This window comes from Peromyscus maniculatus, chromosome 6, assembly GCF_049852395.1.
Source record: "Peromyscus maniculatus bairdii isolate BWxNUB_F1_BW_parent chromosome 6, HU_Pman_BW_mat_3.1, whole genome shotgun sequence".
In the NCBI taxonomy this organism is placed as follows: domain Eukaryota; kingdom Metazoa; phylum Chordata; class Mammalia; order Rodentia; family Cricetidae; genus Peromyscus; species Peromyscus maniculatus.
This window is the reverse complement of record NC_134857.1, coordinates 124,016,015-124,027,308: the sequence shown is the minus strand read 5'-3', so window position 1 is coordinate 124,027,308 and position 11,294 is coordinate 124,016,015.

The following is an 11,294-nucleotide window of genomic DNA, read 5'->3' as shown; positions in this document are numbered from 1 at the left end:
ACAGACAGTGTTCTCAAGGAACATGTAGACCTCATGGAAGTTTCTACTGGAGCAGCAGTTGGCAGAGCATGGTCAAGTCTGCTTCACAGCCTAATTTTATCAGTGAAGAGTTACTGAAACATTAATGTGTCCATTTATTTATGTGTGGTTTATTTATGTGTTATATATGATTCTTACCTGCTACAGTGGTAAAGCCAAGCACTTACAATAGTGACCACATGGCTCAAAAATCCTGAAATATTTACTCTCAGGTTACAGATGCCAGAATTGGGGGGAAATAATAATAAGGAAAAGAATAAATAGACATCAAGTGATGTCAGGTAGTCATCAAGTTCTTTGAATTCCTTGAAGAATTTTAGCCAGACATACAGATAATGGAGGCGCCATTTTTGACATCATGATCAGGGTAGGGCTCTGTTAAAGTGATATTTGAGCAGGAGCATCGATAATCAGAGAGGCATCCATGAGAAGCTCCAGGAGTAAGTCCCAGGCATAGGGCACAGCAAGCTCTTGAAGACCTGGAGAGCCAAAAGCCTGACTCACTCAGCTCATCATTGCTCAACAATGCAAGTTGCTCTTTTGTTGGATGGTCACTAAAGATGAGAGGTTGGCCTTTTGTTAAATGTGGTCTGACAGTGTTGGTTCTGAACATTAGGACCCCCCCTCAACTCCATAATTTTCCTACAAGTCTTCTAAAGTGCTGATGTGACCAAGGTCTTTGTGATGGCTAACCTCGATGGTGAACTTACTTGGATTGAGAAGAGCACAGGGGAAATGAGGCTGGGTGTGCCTGTGAGGACACATGTTTCTAGACCTGATCAGATTATAAGGGTTCTGACCTAGTAGATGGTTCTAGGTGAGTCCAAGCCACAGCCTGTAGGCTGAATGCCTCCCATCTTGCTGCAGTAGTGCTGAGCTGACAGACATGTGCTCCAATGCCCAGCTTTCTGTGGGTCTGTGAGAGCTGAACTCAGGCCCTGATGCCTGTATATCCTCAAGTAGAGCAGCCAACACTATGCTGCAATGTCAAAAGTTTGAATAGATTGTTGGGAAGTAGAAGAACTGTGGCAGCTGGAGTGTAGTTAGAGGAAGTGGGTTATTGGGACAGGCCTGTGGAGGGTCTGTCTCAGCCCTAGCCCCTTCAGGAAGGTGGGCAGCCTGTCACCACCAGGATATTCTACCTGAGGCCCACAGCAATGGATCTAGCCAAACTTGCACCGATACCCGAGACAAAACCAAATCTTACCTCCTTTGAAATGATTTCTCTCAGGTATTTGTCACAGCTACATGACATAGACTTCATGTTACTCTTTCTCTTCCACAAATCTCTATTGTTAAGGAGTCCAAAAATGTAAAGTCTGCTAACCTGAACCCTTGGTGGCCATGCCAACACTATGACCTTTCTGCGAGGAGACTTAAGTGACTTTGCCCCATTCTCCTCTCTGTTCTCTCCATATGACATTTGTACTCCTCCTTTCTTCCCATCTCGTTATCTCGATTCTCAGTGGGAGCCTCGGGTCACACTTTTCCCCTCCCGAAATGTCCTTGTTCCATCCCTCTTAATCTTTCCTTCTCTTTCTCCTTTTCTTCAGGTCCTTCCTCATCCGTTACATAGTCTTTGAACTTCCGGTACAGCACCGACTACAGTTCGGTTAATCTTGGTGTATGTGTCTGTGTATTTCTTCAGTTGCTTACAAGCCTGGCAAGTAAGGATGAGGCAGAAGCAACATAGCCTCTCCCTGAATAAGAGGCTGAGGTCATTAAAATAACCTAGAGACTTGTTTGCGCCAGGCACTCTGGGAGGCCCTGGGAGACAGCCATGAAACATATGATTTAGGGAACTTACAGTATAGTGAGACAGAGAAAGTCCCCACAAAACCTCACCCAAACAAGTCACTGTGGTATGATATTGATCTTTATAGAATGTATTTCAGAAACAGAGTGTGTAGGGAGCTTTTTCTGGATGACTCATGGTGAACTTCATTGAAGAGGTGACTGTTTAGTAAGGCAGAAAAAAGAAGGACTTTGTGTAGACAAGAATGCATGTGGCAAGGCAGATGACTGAAATGTTGGGACTGATGTTCTGGATAGTGAAGACCAGAGAGAGCCCTGAGAATGGTAGGATTAGCAAGTAGTCAAAGACATCCTGATGTAGGCAAGCAAGCATAATGCAAACTGTATTTTCAGCTTTGTATCCACTCACCTTATCTTTGACAGGGTTGAAAATACTTAATTGTTTCTTTTTTAATCAAAAAGTTCAATTAAAATATAATTACATCCCTTCTTTCCCTGTCCTCCTTCAACTCCCCCTTTGTCCCCTGCCTCCAACTCCTCCCCAACTCCCTCTCAAATTGAAGGCCTCTCTTTGCTTATTATTGTTACACACACACACACACACACACACACACACACACACACACACACACAATTATATAAATACAACCTGAGTATGTTTGGTGTGGCTGAAGAGCATATGATTTCAGGGCTGACCACTCAGTATTTAGACAACAAATTAGGGGTCTCATCCCTGAGGAAGGTTAATATTTGCTCTCTTAGCAATCACTAGTTGCCTGTATTTCTTTGTCTAGGAGTGGCCCCCACGAATGTGATGGTTTCTTTGAGAGATCCAGCCAACCTTGCCATAGAACCTCTGAAACCTTGACTAAGCAAGACATGAATTTCACTATATCTTGAGATTCATTCAAACATGTTATTCAAGTAATTTTAATGTGAGACCATTTATAGTGGATATTTGTTTTGATTATGACCTTGAAGTACTGTTCCTAGAGAAGTAGCAGGTAACTGCTACACCTGCCTATGACCTTGAAGTACATGCCACTATGGTGTGGCCTCTCAGGACCCTTAAGACCTGGGATGCACATATGTGGTGCTCTCTTTGCCCCCTTGTGATTTGGATGCTGAGACAGATCAAGCAGATCTTGGACTAGAAAGATCAGCATGGACCACAGCTCGGTTTTTCAGGCTGTAGTGAGTTTTATCTTCTAATATATTCTTTCTCTTTTTTTTTTTTAGTTTCTTTTTTCCCCTCCTTTTATTTTATTTTACAATACCATTCAGTTCTACATATCAGCCATGGATTCCCTTGTTCTCCCTGTTCCTGCCCCCTCCCCTTCCCCCCAGCCCACCCCCTATTCCCATCTCCTCCAGGGCAAAGCCTCCCACGAGGACTGAGATCAACCTGGTAGACTTAGTCCAGGCAGGTCCAGTCCTCTCCTCCAAGACTGAGCCAAGCATCCCTGCATAAGTCCCAGGTTTCACACAGCCAGCTCATGCAATGAGCACAGGACCTGGTACCACTGCCTAGATGTCTCCCAAACAGATCAAGCCAATCAACTGTCTCACCTATTCAGAGGGCCTGATGCAGTTGGGGGCCCCTCAGCCTTTGGTTCATAGTTCATGTGTTTCCATTTGTTTGGCTATTTGTCCCTGTGCTTTATTCAACCTTGGTTTCAACAATTCTCGCTTATATAAACCCTCCTCTTTCTCACTAATTAGACTCCTGGTGCTCCACCCCGGGGCCTAGCCATGGATCTCTGCATCCAGATTCCTCAGTCCTTGGATGGGGTTTCTGGCACAATTATTAGGGTGTTTGGCCATCCCATCACCAGAGTAGGTCAGTTCCGGCTGTCTCTCGACCATTGCCAGCAGTCTATTGTGGGGGTATCTTTGTGGATTTCTGTGGGCCTCTTTAGCACTTTGTTTCTTCCTTTTCTCATGTGGTATACTTGAGTGACCCCAAAGATTCCACCAAAGAACTGATAAAGCTTATAAACACCTTAAGCAACATAGCAGGATACAAGATCAACTCAAAAAAAATCAGTAGCCCTCCTATATACAATGGACAAAGAAGCTGAGAAGGAAAACAGAGATACATCACCCTTTACAATAGCCACAAATGACATAAAATACCTTGGGGTAACACTAACCAAGCAAGTAAAGGACCTATATGACAAGAACTTTAAGTCCCTGAAAAAAGAAATTGAAGAAGATGTCAGAAAATGTAAAGATCTCCCATGCTCATGGATAGGCAGGACCAACATAGTAAAAATGGCAATTTTACCAAAAGCAATCTACAGATTCAATGCAATCCCCATCAAAATCCCAACACAATTCTTCACAGAGCTGGAAAGAATAATACTCAACTTCATATGGAAAAACAAAAAACCCAGGATAGCCAAAAGAATCCTGTACAATAAAACAACCTCTGGAGGCATCACGATCCCTGACTTCAAGCTCTACTATAGAGCTACGGTAAAAAAAACAGTTTGGTATTGGCATAAAAACCGACATGTGGACCAATGGAATCGAACTGAAGACCCTGACATTAACCCGCACACCTATGCACCTATGAACATATAATTTTTGACAAAGAAGTCAAAAGTGTACCATGGAAAAAAGAAAGCATCTTCAACAAATGGTGCTGGCATAACTGGATATCAATGTGTAGAAGGCTGCAAATAGATCCATATCTGTCACCGTGCACAAAACTTAAGTCCAAGTGGATCAAGGACCTCAACATAAATCCAGCTACTCTGAATCTGCTAGAAGAGAAAGTAGGAAGTAGTCTTGAACACATTGGCATAGGAGATCACTTCTAATATATTCTTTTGCCTGTTATACAGACTCCGTGGATTTCTAGCAATAACCATTAACTGTAATGACTGCATCAAATATATTATTCAATACTATTATGGTTTCAATGTTGTGTACCCCTCCAATTCTATTTGAATCTTTTTTTTTTTTTTTTTTTTTTTTTTTTGGTTTTTCAAGTCAGGGTTTCTCTGTGTAGATTTGCACCTTTTCTGGAACTCACTTGGTAGCCCAGGCTGGCCTGGAACTCACAGAGATCCGCCTGGCTCTGCCTCCTAAGTGCTGGGATTAAAGGCGTGCACCACCAACGCCTGGCTTCTATTTGAATCTTAATCTCCAATTAGTCTTATTAGGAGGCAGGGCCTTTAGGAGGCAGCCAGATCATGAGGGGGGAACCCTGACAAAGGGGATGAGGACTTTAGAAAGAGGTTTGAGGGAGTGTCCTTCCCCTTTCACCATGTGAAAACATGTAGAATGAGTCATATGTAGGGGAATGGGCCCTCCCTGGACACTGACTCTGATATCTTGATCTTTGATACTCCATCTTCCACAACTATGAGTGATAAGTTTCTGTTTCTATAAATCAACTAGTCTAAAGCAGTTTGCCATAGCACCCAGGAGAGACCAAGGCATACACAAGTAGTCTCTCATTTTCAACTTACAACATGCCAACTCAAAAATGGTGCAAAAGTGATATTGTGTAGTAGAAATCTTATTACAGATTTTGATCTTTTTTTCCAGGCTGGCAAGGTTCAGTATAATGCTGTTGTGATACAGTAGACAGTGGCAGTGAACTGCCGCTCCAAATCAGCAACATGACCAGAAAGGCAAAGGACCAACCCTCTCCAGGATACTGTGGCTAAGCCATGATGTTCAGTAGGTCAGGCAGAGAGATGGCTTTCTTAGAATGTGGCTCCACTGTAAGTTGAGAGGCATCTGTATATTACAATGTAGCGTGTATCACATGACATTGTTGCTTATGTTGGGGACAGGCGCCTGGGTTCCCTGAGCCTGGCTGCAGTTTCCTCTCCAGGAACAAAATGTTCATTGTGCATAAAAGCTTATCTGACAATGAAGTAAGAATTGGGTCTCGTGCTTAAGAATGAGATATACAGGAGCCAGCAGACTTACCTGACATTTTACTTCCATAGGACACTCCATAACATTAGGACAAGTAATGAGGACAAGATTTCCTTCAGGAGGGACTGAAGAAATGGTGACCTCTGATCATTCAGTGTCAATATTTAATTACTAAATGAGGTGAATGTCATCTGATAGCAATTTGATTTCCTAACCAAATAGCCTAAGAATGACCATGTGTTCTTGGCAGAAAGATTGCATCATCTTAGAGATGAACTTGTTCTCTATTAGGTCAATGAGGAGTGAACTAAATATTTTCTACTCGGGTCTTCAAATGATAAGAGCTTAACAGCTTTGAAGGAGCTATTACAGGCAAATGCCTAAAAGAAGTAACCATTTGAAAAGCCTGTAATTATGTACTTCTAAAATAGTGTGTAAAGGGATCATGGTTCCTATCAAGGGTTATTGAGTAAATAGCAAGTTCTTAAGTCAGTAACTACTTATTTACATGATGGCCAGTTACAGCAATGGAGAAACCATTGCAGGCTGCTGAGCAGATCTTACTCATTGACATAGTGGGTGCACAAGGTCTGTTCTCCATGCAGATACGAAAAGCATTGTGGGCATTTGGAATGAAAGGGAAGGTAGGTGCTATTATTGTGCTGTTGAAATAAGGGATGCTACTGAGTTCCAACAGTTTCTGCTACTGATTTAGGTTCAAAGTAAGGGTGCCTCTGTTCTCTTTTCTTTTAGTAAAAAGGTCTTTTCCTTTGGGATCTGCCCTTCTCACATTCCTTGAGACCCTAGTAGGGATGTCAATCAAATACTGAGGCCCCCCAGTCAACAAATGACCCAGGAAGATCTGAAGAGTCCTTTTGAGGAATTGACATACTCTCTGGGAACTACAGGGGTATCTGTTTTTCAAGGTTTCCTTGGTAAGGACTGTGTCAGTTTGGAGCTGCTGGGGACTTGCTGTACCGCATGGGAGGAGAATCTTGCCTCAAGCTAAAACCAACACAGAATAAAGCAGAGGTGAGAAGAAACAGGTCATAGCATTGGAGTACCTAGGTGACCCATTCCTGCAGCAACATTACACCTCCTAACTGCAGGGAAGTCATGCTTCTGGTTTCCATCTGCGTGGGTTGATGGTTTGAATTGGGAAGACTATTCTACCTGTCATGCCTCTCCTCCAGTTGTGGAGGAAGTTCTTAGTGTGTCTATGAGAAAAACACTAATTTGTGTTTTGGGATGGATGACCACAGCTTGTTGGCATCTGCTGTGAGTAGTCGTGGTAACAAATGGTAGGATTTTGGAAGAAGGTGAAATGAGAGGTTTAGCTTTATTTGCTCAATGCCTCCTCCGTTAGCAGGAATCAGCCAGAATTACCCATCTGCACCCGAGGGACAATCCCAGAAGAGAAACATTCCTGCCCACATTTCTCTCTTTCATCCTTACTTTATCTTTGCCAAATGCACTAGGCTTCTACCTTCTTACCTTTAAAACAGATGGTTAATATAAGGATAGTCTCTGTTATAGAACATTTTGCTTAAATATTTAATATGTTTAGCACTTGTTAAAAAAAAAAAAAAAAAGAGGAGGCAAGGCTGGGTGTAGTGGAGTGTTCCTGTAATCCTAGTACCTGGGAAGCAGAAAGGGGAGGATGATGAATTCAAGGCCAAACTAGAATACACAGTGAGACCCTGTCTCAACAAAATCTAACCAACAAATGAATAAATGAACAAAAGGAAGGCGTGGAGGGAGAGGGAGAAAGGAAGGGAGGCGAGGAGACAGAAGGAAGGAAGAAAAGAAGGAAGAGAAAGATAGGAAGTAGTCTTGATCGCTGGACATGGTGGCTCAAGCCTTCAATATTAGCATTTGGGAGACGAGGCAGAAAGATCAGGTGTTCAAGGCCAGCCTCATCTATACAGAAAGTTTGACATCAACCCAAGCTACATGAGATTCCACCCTTCCTTCTGCACTCAAAGAGAACGAAAAAGAAAACATTCCAGGAGTGATGTGGTCTTGAAGCAGCATCTGGCTGAAGAACTGCTCGCCATTCAGGATGGAGCTACTTAGCCCATCCTCTCTACAAAGACGGAAGCTTTCAGGGAGATGACAGAATGTCACTTTAATCAGTATAATTCTCTATAGCTAAAAATGTAGCCTTCATGATGGAGTGAATGAAAATCTTGGCAAAGCCCCAAGGAAGTGTTTAAAAGAACAAGAGATTGCAAGGTCGCAGGGAAATGAGATTGCCTCACATTTGGCCTGATTTTTCTGTAGCCAAAGGAATACAGTCAAGGATTTGAGAACTCAGCTGGAGCCTCTTTAGAAATGTCATTGCTCTGGGTGTCCCTGGCATCTTGGACTAGAATTCAAGGATCAGAGATTAGGTAACACTCTTCCTAAATGCTGACTCGGGGCTTCATTGAGAATACCACCCTATCCCTTTGCTTGGCCTTTCTTCCAGGGTTGTTTGTTTTAGCAACCATTATTTCTGCAGTGGTGGGATGAATCAGCAATGGATACCCATCTCCTAGACTTGCTTCAGACCGTGAAAAATCTTAATTTATGTGATGAGAAATGGAGCCAAGAGTTGGGGAGAATGGTCAGAACCTTCACTTTCAGTAGCAGTAAGATTTTAGTGTGGAATCTGAAAACTGATAGAACAATCAAGAAGAAAGGATAGAAATTCATAAATCTAACTAACTAAGTAATTAACTAAATAACTAACCAACTAGCTTCATAGATAGAGATGCAGGTAGAGAGGAGAGCTAGCCATGGAGGCATAATGACAAGTTGAAGTCTATCTATGATGCATGATGCACCCAGACATTCCATTATATCACCAGCTTCCCCTGTGATGCACCTGTCACTCATCCAAGAACTTTTGAGGGCTAGGTTATGAGCTTTCATGGGAAGTACCTCCATTTTTCTTATAATAGTCCAATTGTTACAGATGTCCACCTCCAAATGTTCTTTCACTAAGAGACTTACATGGTCTTAGTACTCTATTTCAATCTTTTTTTTTTTCCCACATGTATTTGGCCAGAAACTCAGAGATGTAGCATATTTGGGGTAGGGAACAAACAATGAGTGTTTTTACACAGGATTGGTTTTATTCTTGTTAATTTTCAAGTTCTATTGCCAACAAAATAGGATAAGAAAATTTGAGACATTTCCAATGGTTTGGAAGAGGCTCAGTGTCTGACTTGCCAGCAGATCAATTAAAACAACATACAGTTCTCCATCTGTGGTTTCAGTAGGAGATGGACTCTGTCTTGTCTTGGGCCTCTCTTTCAGATGGCTTTATTTGCCTTGCCACACTTACTAACAGTTTCCTAAATCCTACCCATCTAACTTCTCTCTTACCTCAGTCCCTCTTTCCTCACTACTAAGTGCTTCTCAGCTCTTAAATCCACCCCAAGCTCATCTTTATTTGGACCAAAGTGGGAGCAGAAACAGGCAGGGTGGGTTTCTTCTGAGATAACGGGCATCAGCCCCCAATTCTATGAATGTAATGATGCGGTTCCTTAGCATGCTTTCTGTCTTAACAGTGGCTTCTCTGTGCTTCCATCCAGACCATCCCAAACATCAAAGGCCCCACTACACATGACGATCTGATGCACTCATCTAGGAAAGCAAAGGGGACTATTGTCGCCAGAAACCAATTCCTGTCATTTAGTTCTGAACAGCCAAAAATCCTTCTACAGTTTGGTGAAGAATTTAATTCCTATTTGATGATTTAATATATATTCTGCATAATGATCTTTGCAATTTAGTGGCCATGGAGGAGATGATGGCATTCAGTCAATATACTTACTTTAACTATCATTTATTGATGCTAAAGTACAGAACTTGCATCCATTCAAGTCCTAATGGAGATAGTCCCATGCCTCAATAGTTGTTACCAACCATCACACAGATACCAGTCTTTAAGATTATGGGCTGTTGAGGAATTAAGCTTCAGTGTCTTCAGGTTTTGTTTTTGTTTTTCCTGTGCAAAGAAATGCCTCTTTCTAGATGTCAAACTAAAATATCTGTTGCTTCTGATGTTGCTGTCAGGGGCCAATTGGGTAGCAAAGAATCACACACAAAGGCTCCTTTGAATCCCATCGCATCAGGCAGAGCATTCCTAGCCTCTAAGTTCTGGCTCTTCTTGCCTTGTGTGTGGGAAAGAACAAAAAACAAATCCCTTTGAGCTGAAGGGAGGAATCTTCCTTTTCCTCACCCTTCCTCCCTTCCTCCCAAACTCTGAACCCAACTAAGTTGTGCTAGTTTTGAGAAAACGCTTTGCCTCAGTCCCTTGGCATTGGAAGGTGAAAGGCGGGGAGACGGGAGGAATTTGACCCTGCTTCCATGATTGCCAGTGGGATGATGGAGACGATTTCTGTGATATTCAAATGCTAATCACTTTATTAGATTTTCTTTTCTAAAGCAAAACCATGGACACACAGTTGTTTACAACTGACTAGGGCATGTGCATATCACGGACTCCTTAGGAATCTGTCCCCTTAACTGAAGGTCCATGAATGCTTGCTTGAGTAAAAGAACTGTGGATAATCACTCAGCAGGTTCATTGGTCCCAAATGAACTTGAGTATTTTGTGTGTGTAAGGAATAGTGAATTTTGTGCTAAATAAAAGATAATGTGCTGAATCATTGTTGTCTCCTTTGAGGACTTTCATTTTTATGTGTCTTTTTAAATGAGCTATATGGAGTCGTACAACTCTGGGCCAGGGCAGAGGGGGAACAAGCCTGCTGTTCTCAGCCACACAGACAGCTAAGACACTTTCTTCCCACTTCCCACTCCTTGCCTTGCCTAGATCTCTCCTAGAACGTGCATGTTCAAAGTAGAACATGCATAGATTCGATGAAGAAAGTGTGGCTTGGTAGCCTGTTCCGTGTTTTCCTCCTGTGGGTTTTGGTGAGGTTTGTTTGTATTTCTGTTAGCTGTCTTGGGGCAGGAGAAAAGGTGCATTTGAAAGATGGAAATTACTCACAGGGTCTTTTTATATTACCTTTAAAATTAGATTCTCCTCAGCTATTCAGAGACAGATTACCCAGTGTGCTGACTATCTGGGTATTTTGTTTCTCTCCCTTTCTCTCTCCTGTTGCCAGTGTTTTGACAACTTCCTCTCTCTGTTGACAAGTACAAGATTGACCATAAAAGGAGAAGGGAAACATCCAATCAGTTTTGTTTGTTAATTGTCATGGTACATTTTGTTCAGAAACAAACTAAAATACAGACCCAACAGGAGTTTGCAGACTATCTGTGAGTTGCATCTACCCATACCATCTCTTAGCCTCATTCCTACATAGGATCAGGAGTTGGCAGGACTTCAGAGATATATCTCTTAAGAGAGATGAAACATTTCTCAATACCCAGCTGCCTCTGAAATGGCACATTTTTTTCATTCCCATGGGAAAGTCATCACTTGGAGAGAGAGAGAGAGAGAGAGAGAGAGAGAGAGAGAGAGAGAGAGAGAGAGCGAGAAGATATGAATGGATCCCTCTGGTCTGATCTACCTTTGATGGGACAGGCAGGCCAGGGTGCGCTCAGACATGTCCATGTACAGTGACATACGCATGCCTGTGCATGTG